Source organism: Glycine soja, chromosome 11 (assembly GCF_004193775.1).
Source record: "Glycine soja cultivar W05 chromosome 11, ASM419377v2, whole genome shotgun sequence".
Lineage (NCBI taxonomy): Eukaryota > Viridiplantae > Streptophyta > Magnoliopsida > Fabales > Fabaceae > Glycine > Glycine soja.
The window spans coordinates 27565992-27581560 of record NC_041012.1 but is presented as its reverse complement, the minus strand read 5'-3'; the positions used below and the strand labels follow the sequence as shown (position 1 = coordinate 27581560).

General features: G+C 34.7%; 1 pseudogene; it reads left to right on the top strand.

Moving 5' to 3' along the window:
- The window catches only part of LOC114374166, a 188342-nt pseudogene that overhangs the window by 135785 nt on the left and 36988 nt on the right, over positions 1 to 15569 (top strand).

Genomic DNA, 15569 nt, shown 5'->3' with positions numbered 1-15569 from the left:
ATGCATTAAGTGAATATTTGATGTGTGTTGAGAAATAAATTTAATTGAATTGGGAGAAGCCCAATCCAATTAAATTTTTTGAGGGGGAGGTGAGCATTTGCTTGCTACACCCCATTGCCACATCATATAGTCACACTTTGTGCATGTCCTTCATGCTTTACATGTCTCATGACACCTAAGCACACTTGGTGGAGAATCTTGTATTTGATCTTGGATTAGTGGGCCGAACCATATCTGAAATTCACTAATCATAATTAGTGAAATTTTGCCTCCAAAATTTGGTTCCACAAATTCAATTTCAAATTCAAGTGAAATTTGAATAGAGATTCAAATTTCCCTCCAATTTTGTGTGACACTTATATCTACACTTGTTCTTGCATTTCTATGGTTCAAATTTTGCACATCTACTCTTGAATCATGTTTTTGTGTTTATTTTAGGTTCTATCATTTTTCATTCATAATATTCTTGTGCTGAACCTTTAGATCTAAATTTTCTTCCAAAATATTGATTAGAAAAAAAAACACTAAAATCTAAGTGTAAATCACTTCATCCATGTTGTCTTAGAGTCATGTTTAGTCATAGTAATTGTCACATTATGTTCTAAGTTTGTGTTGAATTTTTATTTTGTTTATTGAATTCTAGATACATTTGTTCAAGTATTCTTTTCATTCTTATCCTATCTTTTGAATTTTGAGTATAATTCATGCATGTTATTTAGTTCATAACATGTTCTAAATCAATTCCTAGAAGTAGTCTTGTTGAACTCTTTTTTTTTGTTTTCTAAGTTTCCTACATGATGCCTATGATGAAGTTGAGTTGTGGTGCTGAGTTGTTGCTGGATTTGTGAATCAAAATAAGTCTTAAGCTCTCTTGAATTTTGTTATTCAAGATAATTGAACATAAGCAAACACAAATTGTAACTATCCAAGCCTTAAGCAACATAAACACTACTCTTGATTTCTAGGTTGAAATTGCTGGTGCTGGAAGCTTGAACATACGAACTTGTATAAATTACTTGGAATTGGAAACTATTTTTTTTGAGCTGAAAGTTTTACTGAATTTTCTAGACATCTGGACCAAAATTTAATAAAAAGAACCAAGCGATTTGGATTAAAGGAAAAAATTAGAAAAATCACACAAGTTTGCTGAAAAATCAGTGTCAAGGAAAAAAAAAGTGAAAGGGAAGTGTGCTTGTTGTTTTGGCTCAAAATTTGTTCTATAATTGGTGCCTATTTTATACCAATCCAAGTTCTGAAACTTCAATTGAAAATTATTGTGAAAACAAGTGCCAAAACTAGAGGTTTCTTGAGTCTTTTTTTCTTTTTAGTTTTTCTACTCTACTCTAGAGCCATTTTAGGTTTCTCTTTGAGTCCTAGCTTGCTTTTGTGTGCTTTTTATTGATTTAATTGTTGAATAATCCTTGAAAATTTGTCTTGTCAAAAATCTATTGGTTTAGCTTTCATTTCATTTTTTTTTGTCTTTGGTTATTGCTGGTCTCTTTGTTTCCTTGCTTGTGTGTTGCCATATAGGGAATTGGAAAGGAGGATTGGTGCCATACCTTGAAGAATTTGAGTCAAGAAGCAAGGGGCCAACCACCTTAAGAGCTATTGGACTAAGAAGCACTCTAAATTAAGTGAAACACCAAAGAGAGAATAGCCACCACAATTAAGGACTTTTTTTTTGTAATTTTGTAATTGGCAATTTGCTCTTCTTTCAAATTTTGTAACAAAAAGGCCTTTCATTGGAAGTAAGTTGGGAGCCTCCAATAGGTCACCCTACTTCCATTTGTGTGTAATAATTTTAGGCAATTTTCCCTTAGGATAGTGAGTGTTTTGTTGGGAACCTTAAATGAGGTCATCCAAACACTCTTAGGATTTGCCTAGTTTGCATTTCTTGCACTTTAATTTCTTGATTACTTTCATAGCTTATTTCCTTTACGCTCCATTGTCAAACCACCCAGGTAGCTTGCCTTTTACCAATTAGTTTTTACCTTATCTTTCACACCTCTGTTAGTGTTTATTTTCGCTAGTTTCAACCATAGTTTCTTTTACCTTTTGTTTTCAAACCCCCAACAAGAAAGAACCATAACTTAGGAACCAACATGAGTCTTCATTCTTCATCTAGTGTTAATGGTGAGGGTTCTACTCCTAAGGACCCCTTGTATAAGATATTAGATGAGTTCAAATCCCTTAAGTTGTGGAAAGAAAAACAAGAGAGAAAAGAAAAAGGTAAAAAAAGAGTGGAAGAAATAAGTCAAGATGAAAGAGAGGAAGAAAGAAGAAAAATAATGAAAGAAATGAAAAGATAAAAACATCTCTCCTATAGTAGTCATGACTGTTGCAAAAGTTTAAGTGAAGAACTTAGCGACTATTATAGAGGGCGCCATAGTTCACATACTAAAAATCACTCCCAAAGAAGAGAAAAGGAAAGAAAGCCTCAAGAGGCTAACATTAACCTCCCATACTTTCATGGGAAGGACAATGTAAAGGCTAACTTAGATTGGGAAATAAGGGTGGAGCAACAACTTAAAAGGAAATCTACTTCAAAATCTTATGGCTCTCACTCTTATCCAAAGAAAGACCAAGGTCAAGGCATCTTAGGGGCGACACCTTCTAAGCCTAAAGATGATAAGGGGAAGACAATAGAAAAGCAACCCCTTAAGGCTAGTATGCAAGAGAAGACTAGCTCCATGAATTGCTTTAAATGTCTTGGAAGAGGACACATTACATCTCAATGCCCCACCAAGAAAACCATGATTATGAGGGGCCAAGACATTTATGGTAGCCATGATGAGGCTACTACTTCACCTTCCTCTAATGAAAGTGAAGAAGCAAAAGGGGAAGAATCTAGTGAAGAGATCTACCCCCAAGAAGAAGGACAACCTTTAATGGTTAATGAGGAGTGGAAGGAGGTAAGTGTCTCCTCCAAGAGGTTAGCTAAGAAGGAAAGTCATTTTGAAATAAAGACAAATATTAAAGAAATCTCCCCTATTAGACAACCTCCACATTTTCTCCTTTGTAAAAAGACACTTGTTAGCATTGCCACACCTCTTAGGCTTGAGTTTATTCCTCAAGTAAAGGAGTTGTGGAATGAGGGTTTGGTTCGCAAGAGCTTAAATCCTTGTGCTTTGTTGGTGCCCAAAATAGGTATTATTAGACACCAAATCCCTATGATAGGTGGTATGATGAATGTGTTGAGTGGTGCAACACTTTTTTGAAAAATCACTCATGCACCCAGCATCTTCATGATTTGTGTCCATAGGGACTCATTAGGTAGGTTTGTTCTTATTTTTTGTTTCAATCCAAACCTAGGTGCTTATGTGGGACACCTTAGGTTTGTCGTAATTTTTCTTAGGAATAATCAACATGAAAATAAAGAAAAAGGTATGTTTTATTCCATTACTTTCCTTAACTTTTTAAATAGTGATCAAGGGGGTGGGAATGATGCAATCCCACCCCGCAATGGCATTGGATAGAAGGCCCTAGGGTTCTCATGAGCCTTAGGGTAGATTTCGGGCCCATAGGCTAAGTATGAGCCCACTTATCTTTGTACATATTAGATTAAGGTTTCATTAATTTTGGGCCTTGTATTTACGTCTCCATAATGTAGATAGGGTACCCTAGAAATGTAGGATTTTCCAGCCCTTGTATTTTAGGGCACCTAGACTAGTTTTTGTATTAGGGGTAGTTTTGTAATTTCACACGCATTAAATGAATATTTGACATGTGTGTTGAGAAATAAATTTAATTGAATTGGGAGAAACCCAATCCAATTAAATTTTAGAGGGGGAGGTGAGAATTTGCTTGCTACACCCCATTGCCACATCATAGAGTCACACTTTGTGCATGTCCTTCATGCTATACATGCCTCATGACACCTAAGCACACTTAGTGGAGAATCTTTTATTTGATCTTGGATTAGTGGGCTGCACCATATCTGAAATTCACTAATCATAATTAGTGAAATTTTGGCTCCACAAATTCAATTTCAAATTCAAGTGAAATTTGAATAGAAATTCAAATTTCCCTCCAATTTTGTGTGAAACTTAGGCTATAAATAGAGGCTATGTGTGTGCATTTTTCCAACTTTGATCATTTGAAAATTAAACTTCAGATTTCGAAGCTCTTTTAGAGCACAAAATTTTGTGCTCTTCTCTTCCTCTCCCTTCATTCATCTCCTTCTTCCTTCAAGCTCTTATCCATGGCCTCCTATGGTGGTGAGCTTCTTCTAGACTCATCTTCTCCTTGAAGTGGCGTCTCCTCTCTCTCCTCCTTCTCCATTCCGCTGCCATTCATCTTCCAAGTATCTAAGGAATCCATTGATGAAGAAGATCCTAGGCCTACAAGCTCCAATGGAGCTTACATCATCATACCTTTTGCATGTCTGACATGAAATTCCACCCATTCTGTATGTAATCCCCAAGATCTTCATGCCACAAAGTTAAATACCATTCCAATTGTCTTTGTTTTCAATGTCCACCATAGCATAAGCTTCAACACATTTAAGGGTTGGCTGCATTCTGAGTTTGCCCTCAAGTTTGCTTACCACCCACTGTCTATTTGCTTGTTTGTTGTTCACTTCTCAGCAGCAATTATGGTTATGCTGAAATGACTTTATCTGAAAAGAGTTTCTAACTTCATTCTTTGCACAGTTGATATCCCAATCACAAGATGCCTTCTTGCATTTTTCTTTAGCCCTCTGTTTATCATTCTTCTTCCACTTGAACTCCCTGTCCAAGAATATGCTATACTTTCTCAAGGCAAATTTAAATTCATCCAGAGTACCAAACTCCATCCCTAATTCCAACTTCTGTTCACCAACTCCACTACTTTGACTATATTGAGGATAAACTTCAACATCCTCATCTTCATCATCACTACTAATGGGGATTTTCAGCTCCTCTGAATGATAACCATCTGTCTCAACTTCAACTTCAACTTCATTCATCATACAAGAGAAATCTGTAAACCACTCATCACTATCAACTTCCTTTTCCTCCTCACTACCACCAACATCTCTCTCTTCACCACCACCATCTCTCTGCTCACCAGCAGCATCAGCATCCCTCTGCTCACCAGCATCAACATCCCTCTGCTCACCAGTATCAACATCCCTCTACTCACCAGCATCTCTCTGCTCTCCAGCACCAACATGCTCACCAGCACCAACCTCTCTCTCTCTCCACCACCAACATCTGCATCAATGGTGATCAAGTAAAAATTAATCATATTAATTAATTATGGTAACCATGTTGGACCAAGTACAGATGAATTAAAACTTACCCTCCTCATGGCCAGTAACAGGTACATCATCTAAATCATCCTCTCTCTCAACAGCTTCTGGAATTGGATCACATTCCAAGTACAACATCTGTGGGACTTCTACTAAAATTGGATCTACTTCATGATGTAAATAAACATTTATCTCATTCTCATTTTCAAAAGCATCCCTCACTAAGAGTAATATATCTTCATCAGTTGTACAACTCCTTAACCCATGATTAAAATCTAAGTCCTTATCAATCAACAAAAAACAATCTCCTATATTGTTGCTATAGTTCTTACAAGCTTTCACCAGATCATATAAGATAAATGCATTCAGGCAATCTGCAGATATATCCTCCCAAATGTCAAATTCTTCGCCTATATATTCAACCTTTCCATCACTGGCACGTGGAGTGAATCTTCCTCCATGGTGCAATATTAAAGTTATATTGTCATTCATTCTACACAATCAGAAACCATAAACATTGTCATATATTAGGAAATAAAAAAACTACCTCAAACTCAAACATGTAGAAGCAAAGACTTAGATATTGTAGAAGCAAAGACATTGCCTTTGATGTTTTGATGATGCCATATGATCGTGATGATTTGATGTCTTATGGAAATGCGCTTCTTTAGTTGAATTCAAGACAACAATCTGAGAATACAAGATACAACATCAAGAAGATGTGTAGTATTTTAGGAAGGGAATTCCAAATTGAAATAGCAAAAGGTTTGGCCAAGAAATTTAAGTTAAAAAGTCTTTTTCAAGAGATTTACTCTCTGGTAATCGATTACCAGAGGATGTAATCGATTACCAGTGGCCAAAAATGATTTACAACAGCCATTACAAATTTGAATTTAAACTTTACATTGTGTAATCGATTACACATGTATGCTAATCGATTACCAGCAGTTACTAAACATTATGATTCAAATTTTAAAGCCTGTAACCGATTACACAAATCTTGTAATCGATTACCAAAGGAGATTTTCAGAAAATTATTTCCAAGAGTCACAACTTTTTAAATGGTTTTTACATGGCCATCAAAGGTCTATTTGTATGTGACTTGGAATACGAATTTTCTTAGAGTTTTTCAGAACAAAAAGGTCTTATCCTCTCAAAAAGAAAAATCATCTTATCCTCTTAAAAAATTCCTTGGCCAATACACTTGCAATTCAATAAGGAATTATTTGAGTGCTCAAATTGTTCAATCTATCTCTTTCAAGAGAGCTTTCTTCTTCTCTTCACTTTAATTCTCAAAAAGGGATTAAGAGGCCGAGGGTCTCTTGATGTAAAGAAATCTGAACACAAAGGAAGGGTTGTCCTTGTGTGGTTCAGAACTTGTAAAAGGAATTTACAAGATAGTGGAACTCTCAAGCGGGTTGCTTGGGGATTGGACATAGGCACAAGGGTGTGGCCGAACCAGTATAAATCTGAGTTTGCACTTTCTCTTCCCTTAAACTCTTTTATTTATTATTGCTTTACATTTATATTTAGATTGTTTAATTTGAATCATTATTTAGAAATTCATCTTTAAGGGAACTTGGAACTTGTATTGAAATCAAAGTAGAATTTTAATTGGGGAAATAGTTTGTAATATCTTAATTCAACCTCCCCCCCCCCTTCTTAAGATATTTAAGGCCACTTGTCCAACAAGTGGTATCAGAGCTTCATTCTTGTATAAAGTTTAGAAGCTTTAAGAATAATGGCCTCAGCAAACTTCTTATTCCCAGAAGGAAACTCTATAAATAGGCCTCCTATTTATAATGGAGAGGGTTACCACTACTGGAAAACCCGAATGCAAATTTTCATTGAGGCAATAGACTTAAACATTTGGGAAGCCATAGAAGTTGGACCTTATGTACCCACCATGGTGGCTGGTAATACAACAATAGAGAAACCTAGAGAAGAGTGGTCTGAAGAAGAAAGAAGATTAGTGCAGTACAATTTAAAGGCTAAAAACATCATTACCTCTACCCTAGGAATGGATGAATATTTTAGGGTGTCAAATTGTAAGAGTGCTAAGGATATATGGGACACTCTACAAGTTACACATGAGGGAACAACTGATGTCAAAAGATCTAGGATAAATACTCTAACTCATGAGTATGAATTATTTAGGATGAAGACAAATGAAAGTATACAAGATATGCAGAAAAGATTCCCACATATAGTTAACCATCTTTCTTCATTAGGAAGAACTTTTCAAAATGAGGATCTTATAAATAAAGTATTAAGATGTTTAAGTAGAGAATGACAACCAAAAGTAACAGCCATTACAGAATCTAGAGATTTGTCTATTATGTCTCTTGCTACTCTATTTGGAAAATTACTGGAACATGAGATGGAGTTGCAAAGACTAAATCAACATGAAGAAAATGATAAGAAGAAGAAGGGAATTGCTCTTAAAGCCTCATCTTCAATCCAAGACGAAAGTGACATAGAAGATTCAATTGATTTAGATGAAGATGAAGATCTTAGCCTCTTTGTCAAAAGATTCAACAAATTTATTAGAATGAGAGGAAATCAAAGAAGACAAAACTTCAAATCTAAAAGATGAACTGAAGAGTCATCTCAAATCCCAAAAATGTTTTGAAAGCGACAAAGAGGTAACATCTTCTAACAAATCTATTTCTTTCGATGAGTTACAAGATGCATTTGCTGAATTACATAGTGAATCAATTAAAATAGCAAAACTTGTCTCTTCATCTAAGAAAACAATTTCAGAATTAGAGAACGAAATTTCAAAATTAAACAAAGAAATAGATATTCTTAAAAATGAAGTTTCTATCTCTAAATCTAGTGATAAAGATTATGTTTCTACTATGACTAATGAAAAAGTAAATTCATGTAAATGTTGTAGCAAATATGTAGAAGAAATTAAAAATTTGAAAAACTCACTTGCAAAATTTTCAATTGGCAAGAATAATCTAGATGTCATATTAGGAAATCAAAGATGTATTTTTGATAAAGCAGGAATTGGATACAAACCAGAAAAACAACAAAAGTTTTACAAAAATTTATTTTCTTTCTCACAAAAATACAATTCTCCTTTCATTACATGTTTCTATTGTGGAAGAAAAGGGCATGGCACGTCTACTTGTTATTTTAGGAAAAATTGCAACAATATCAAAATGATATGGGTCCCAAAAGGATCTTTATTCAACACTAACACACAAGGACCCAATAAAGTTTGGGTACCTAAGTCACAAACTTAATCATGTAGGTATCTTTGAAGAAGAAATGGTACATAGATAGTGGCTGTTCAAAGCATATGATGGGAGATTCATCAAAATTCACACATATCTCTCCCATGAAAAGTGGGCATGTTACTTATGGTGATAACAGCAAAGGTAGAATTCTTGGAGTTGGAAAAATAGGTATGAATTCTTCAAACTCCATTGAAAATGTTCTACTTGTTGAAGGCCTTAAGCACAACTTGCTTAGTGTTAGTCAATTATGTGATAAGGGATATCTAGTATCATTTGATTCTCAAAAATGTCTTATTGAACATAAACATGATACTAATATTAAGCATATAGGGTATAGAGTTAACAATGTTTATATGATAGACTTATGTCAAAACTAGATAATAATAATAAATGTTTTCTTAGCAAAGATGATGATCCATGGCTATGGCATAAACGTATTGCTCACATAAACATGGAACATTTAAATAAATTGATTTCAAAATATTTAGTTGTTGGTTTGCCAAAACTAAAATTTGAAAAAGATAGAATATGTGATGCTTGCCAAAAAGGAAAACAAACTAGAGTTTCATTCAAATCCAAAAACATTGTTTCAACTACTCAACCTCTACAATTATCACACATGGATTTGTTTGGACCCTCTAGAATCATGAGTCTTGGAGGAAGTTACTATGTCCTTGTTATAGTTGATGACTATTCTAGATAACTTGGACATTATTTATCACTCATAAGAATGATGCATTTCAAGCATTTAGGAAACTTGCAAAAGTTATTCAAAATAAGAAAAATCTCAAAATTATATCTATTAGGAGTGATCATGGGGGTGAGTTTGAAAATAAAGAATTTGATTTATTTTGTGAAAAGCATGGCATTGAACATAATTTTTCTGCACCTAGAACCCCTCAACAAAATGGAGTTGTTGAAAGGAAAAATAGGTCTTTGGAAGAGATTGCTAGAACCTTATTGAATGATACTCCTCTTCCAAAATATTTTTGGGCTGAAGCCGTTAGTACTGCATGTTATATCATGAATAGGGCTTTAATAAGACCTATTCTAAAGAAAACTCCATATGAATTGTTTAATGGTAGAAAACCCAACATTTCACATCTTCATGTTTTTGGTTGCAAATGCTTTGTATTAAACAATGGTAAAGAAAACTTAGGAAAATTTGATGCTAAGTCAGATGAAGGAATTTTCCTTGGATATTCCTTGCATAGTAAAGCTTATAGAATATATAATAAAAGAACTATGACTATTGAAGAATCTATTCATGTTTCCTTTGATGAGTCTAATGATATTTCTCTAAGAAAGGATATTTTAGAAGATGTTGCAGAATCTTTAGAATGAATGCATATTCATGGACAAGATTCTAAAGGGAAAGGGAAAGGAAGCAATGAAGATCCTCCAAAAGAAGCCAAATCAAATGATGAACTTCCAAAAGAATGGAAAGCTTCAAAAGATCATCCCCTTGACAACATTATTGGTGATATCTCAAAAGGGGTAACAACTAGACATTCTCTTAAAGATTTATGCAATAATATGGCTTTTGTGTCTATGACTGAACCTAAAAATATAAATGAAGCCATATTAGATGATCATTGGATAGTTGCTATGCAAGAAGAACTAAATCAGTTTGAAAGAAACAATGTGTGGGAATTAGTAAAGAAACCTAAAAATTACCCTATCATAGGAACAAAATGGGTATTTAGGAATAAGTTAGATGAACATGGCATAATCATTAGGAATAAGGCTAGATTAGTTGCAAATGGATACAATCAAGAAGAAGGTATAGATTATGAAGAAACATATGCTCCAGTTGCAAGATTAGAAGCCATTAGAATGCTTTTAGCCTATGCATCTATAATGAATTTTAAGCTTTATCAAATGGATGTTAAAAGTGTTTTTCTAAATGGCTTAATTCAAGAAGAAGTATATGTTGAACAACCTCCAGGTTTTGAAGTATCAGATAAGCCAAATCATGTTTATAGATTGAAAAAGGGTTTATATGGTTTGAATCAAGCCCCTAGGGCATGGTATGAACGTTTATGCAAATTTCTTTTAGAGAAAGATTTTTCTCGAGGAAAAGTGGATACCATACTATTCATAAAGAGAAAGTATGATGATATTCTGTTAGTTCAAATATGTGTTGATGATATAATCTTTGGATCCACTAATGATTCATTGTGCACGGAGTTTTCTCTTGATATGCAAAACGAATTTGAGATGTCAATGATGGGAGAACTAAATTACTTCTTGGGGTTACAAATGAAGCAAACTAAAGAAGGTATATTTGTCAATCAAGCAAAATACTGCAAAGAATTGATAAAAAGATTTGATATGGAAAGTGCAAGGCACATGGCTACACCTATGAGTACTGGCTGTTATTTAGATAAAGATGAATTCGGTCAGTCTATAGACATGAAACAATATCGAGGTATGATTGGATCTCTTCTCTATTTATCTGCTAGTAGACCTGATATCATGTTTAGTGTATGCATGTGTGCTAGGTTCCAATCTAATCCCAAACAATCACATTTGAGTGCAGTAAAAAGGATCATAAGATACCTAGTAGGAACAATCAATTTAGGATTATGGTATCCTAAGAACTCAACTTGTAACTTAATAGGATACTCTGATTCTGACTTTGTCGGATCCAAAACTAATAGAAAGAGCACTAGTGGGACATGTCAATTTATTGGATCTGCTCTTGTATCATGACATAGTAAGAAACAAAATAGTGTTGCTTTATCTACTGCTGAAGTGGAATATATTTTTGCTGGCAGTTGTTGTGCCCAAATTTTACGGATGAAGCAACAACTATCTGACTATGGAATCCTTCTTGATCATATACCAATTAGGTGTGACAATACCAGTGCAATAAATTTATCCAAAAATCCAGTTCAACATTCTAGAACCAAACATATAGAAATTAGGCATCATTTTCTAAGAGATCATGTTCTAAAGGGAGATTGTGTGCTAGAGTTTATTGATACAAAGAATCAACTTCCTGATATCTTCACAAAACCTCTCCCCAAAGAAACATTATTCTCTATTAGAAGGGAATTAGGCCTTTTAGATATTAGTGATTTGGATAAATAAGGATTGAATCATTTATTCTTAATGATTGATTTCTTGTGTTAAGTATGTTACTTTGCTTGATTTTGCTTAAATTCATGTTATTATGTTTGATTGATGCATTATTGTGTATTTGATGTTTGAATGATTGAATTAAATACATATTAGTAGTGATGATTGATATTGTTAGATGTTTTTAGCATAGATATAGATAATTTTTTAGAGGAACTAGCCTAGTTTGTGTTCTGGTAATCGATTACCATTTAGTATAATCGATTACACAAGAACAGATAGCATGCAATCGATTACCATTTAGTATAATCGATTACACAAGAACAGATAGCATGTAATCGATTACAACAGCCTGTAATCGATTACCAGAAGGCTAACTACTCCTGTAATCGATTACCAAATCTTGTAATCGATTACATCATGTCCTCATCTATAAATACTTCAAAAACCAGTCATGTTGCGCAGCCAACCTCTCCTCTTCGTGCCTCCTTCATCCTTAATCTTCAAACCTTCATATCTTCCTCAATTCTTAACCAAAACACATCCCGCAAAGCTCAATCTTCATCATTTTCACTCCTCTTTCAATTCTACTGATTGAAATTCACTAAAACTTCATCAATTGAAATTCACTAAAACTTCATCAAATGAGACATTTGACTGTTATCAAGTGTTTCAAAACTCTGGATTGATTGATTTTATGTCTTTAAAATTGCCTTACTATCCTGAACTTATTAAAGTCTTTTATAGCAATTTAAAAATTCAAGATGGTATTATTTCTTCTGAGGTGCATGGTATTTCTATGATCATTGATCAATCTTTGTTCTTTTCATTGACAAAATTACCCAGTCAAGTTGCACCTTTTGAGGGCACCATTGTTGATGACTGGAAATTCGATTATTCTAGTCATGATGCTCGTCGTATGGTTTGTAATGACCAGGCTAAAATGACTAGTAGATTGCTGGCCGGATCATTGACCTCTGAGGAGGACTTGATTTTGATGTGGGCTTTCCTTACCAGTCGTCAGATCGACTGGGCTCACTTGGTTCAGTACCGAATGCATAAGGCATTACGGGCCAATGTACCTCTTCCATATCCTCAATTGGTCACCCTCTTTCTCCATCATTTTCAAATTCCTCTTGATGATGAACCTTTTGTTCAAGTCAAGCGTTCCTTTGCTATAGGTGCTGGTGCTGTCACTTCATTTGGTTACCGTAAGGATCGTAATGGTCAATGGCTGAAGAAAGATGCACTCCCTCCACAAGACGAGCGTACTCCTTCTCCTCCTCCTCAGCAAGATGATTCAGCCCTTATGATTGAAGTTCTTTCAGAGTTACGGGGTCTTCACACTTATGTTGGTGAACGATTTGATTCATTGGATGGTCGCTTTGCAGGAATGGATATCCGTCTCACGCAGCTTGAAGAGGATGTGGGTTATATTCGTCAGAGCTTCGACCTTCCACCACCACCACCACCCTCTTAGTGTTTAGATTATTATTATCTTTTCTTATAAGCCGTGTATTTGGCTATGCTCTTTACGTTATCACTTTCTGAACTTTAAATTATTCTTCGGTATTTGGACTATTAGTCTTTTATGCTTGGATTCTATGTGGTTTTAAATTATGACTGTTTGGATTATATTTCACTTCTGAATGCTTGGATTATGTTTGGTTATGACTTATTTATGATTAGCTTATGTTTGGTTGTGACTTATGATTGATTATGTGCACTCTATTATATTATCTTGTGTTGATTGCCACGCACATTGGCTTTTTGATGTTGCCAAAGGGGGAGAGAAATGAGGTGGTATAGAAGCTTAGAAATCAAGTGATCAACAATTCCAAAACATAGGGGGAGTATTAAATGAGTGAACGCAATATATCATGCATATACATTGCTTGTATCTTGATTTCAGGAATTAAATTGTCATCATCAAAAAGGGGGAGATTGTAGAAGCAAAGACTTTGAGATTGTAGAAGCAAAGACTTTGCCTTTGATGTTTTGATGATGCCATATGATCGTGATGATTTGATGTCTTATGGAAATGCGCTTCTCAAGTTGAATTCAAGACAACAATCCGAGAATACAAGATACAACATCAAGAAGATGTCTAGTATTTAGGAAGGGAATTCCAAATTGAAATAGCAAAAGGTTTAGCCAAGAAATTTAAGTTAAAAAGTCTTTTTCAAGAGATTTACTCTCTCGTAATCGATTACCAGAGGATGTAATCGATTACCAGTGGCAAAAAATGATTTACAACAACCATTACAAATTTGAATTTAAACTTTACACTGTGTAATCGATTACACATGTATGCTAATCAATTACCAGCAGTTACTAAACGTTATGATTCAAATTTTAAAGCCTGTAATCGATTACCAGAGGATATTTTTCAGAAAATTCTTTCCAAGAGTCACAACTATTCAAATGGTTTTTACATGGCCATCAAAGGTCTATTTATATGGGACTTGGAATACGAATTTGCTTAGAGTTTTTCATAACAAAAAGGTCTTATCCTCTCAAAAAGAAAAATCATCTTATCCTCTTAAAAAATTTCTAGGCCAATACACTTGCAATTCAATAAGGAATTATTTGAGTTCTCGAATTGTTCAATCTATCTCTTTCAAGAGAGATGTCTTCTTCTCTTCACTTTAATTCTCAAAAAGGGATTAAGAGGTCGAGGGTCTCTTGTTGTAAAGAAATCTGAGCACAAAGGAAGGGTTGTCCTTGTGTGGTTCAGAACTTGTAAAAGGAATTTACAAGATAGTGGAACTCTCAAGCGGGTTGCTAGTGGACTGGACGTAGGCACAAGGGTGTGGCCGAACCAGTATAAATCTGATTTTGCACTTTCTCTTCCCTTCAACTCTTTTATTTATTATTGCTTTACATTTATATTCAGATTGTTTAATTTGAATCATTATTTAGAAATTCATCTTTAAGGGAACTTGGAACTTGTATTGAAATCAAAGTAGAATTTTAATTGGGGAAATAGCTTGTAATATATTAATTCAACCCCCCCTTCTTAAGATATTTGAGGCCACTTTTCCAACAAAACATAGGCACATCACACAACAACATGCAATGTCATCTATAAAAATAGAGCATCATAAATGAAAATAATAAAGGACCATAAACCTCCCTGCGAAGCGCGAAGACAATGCAAATGAAAACCCTTGAACATATAAAACCCCAAATGAATCCACCAAAACAATGCAAACGGAAATAAACGCAAAAAAACCACCGACTTGACTGCCAAGCGCGAAGATTCACAATCACTGACAAAGGGAATGCAGTGGAGGGAATAGCTAACTGCAAACAGTTAAAAAAACCCTACAAGCAGTAAGATAGTGAAACCGCGTTGTGGGGGAAAATGCGTTTACTTCATTTTCGATTGCTTTTTAACCTAAATTTTCCTAATTTTTCAATTCATTCCTTGCCACATGGGATTGCTGACTTGGACTCAAACTTGCCACATTGGGTTGCTTACGTGGACTGAGGTTTGCCAAATAGACATTTGACTAACGAAGGAAATTAGATTTTAACAACAGGGACTTATTTGCATAACGGATGTAAAGATAGGGAATATTTTGAATTAAAATTTATGTTAGGGACTAATATGCAAATTGGTTACAATCTCATGGACTAAATTGCCTATTCACTCAAAACTCTGTCTAATAAGTTCCTAAAGTTCGATACTTGGATCACTCTGTTTGAATTTTAAATACTTGACGACCCGGTGTGCTTTCCGGTGTTTCATTTCACTTGAATACATTTGTTGAAAATTGGAGAAAAAAGGATGATGCAATCCTACCCCGCAAGGGCATTGGATAGAAAACTCCAAGTAGATTGGGCCAGAGATGCAAGAGAAGGCCCTAGGGTTCTTATGAGCCTTAGGGTAGATTTCGGGCCCATGGGCTAAGTATGAGCCCACTTATCTTTGTAAATATTAGATTAAGGTTTCATTATTTTTGGGCCTTGTATTTAGGGCTCCATAATGTAGGTAGGGT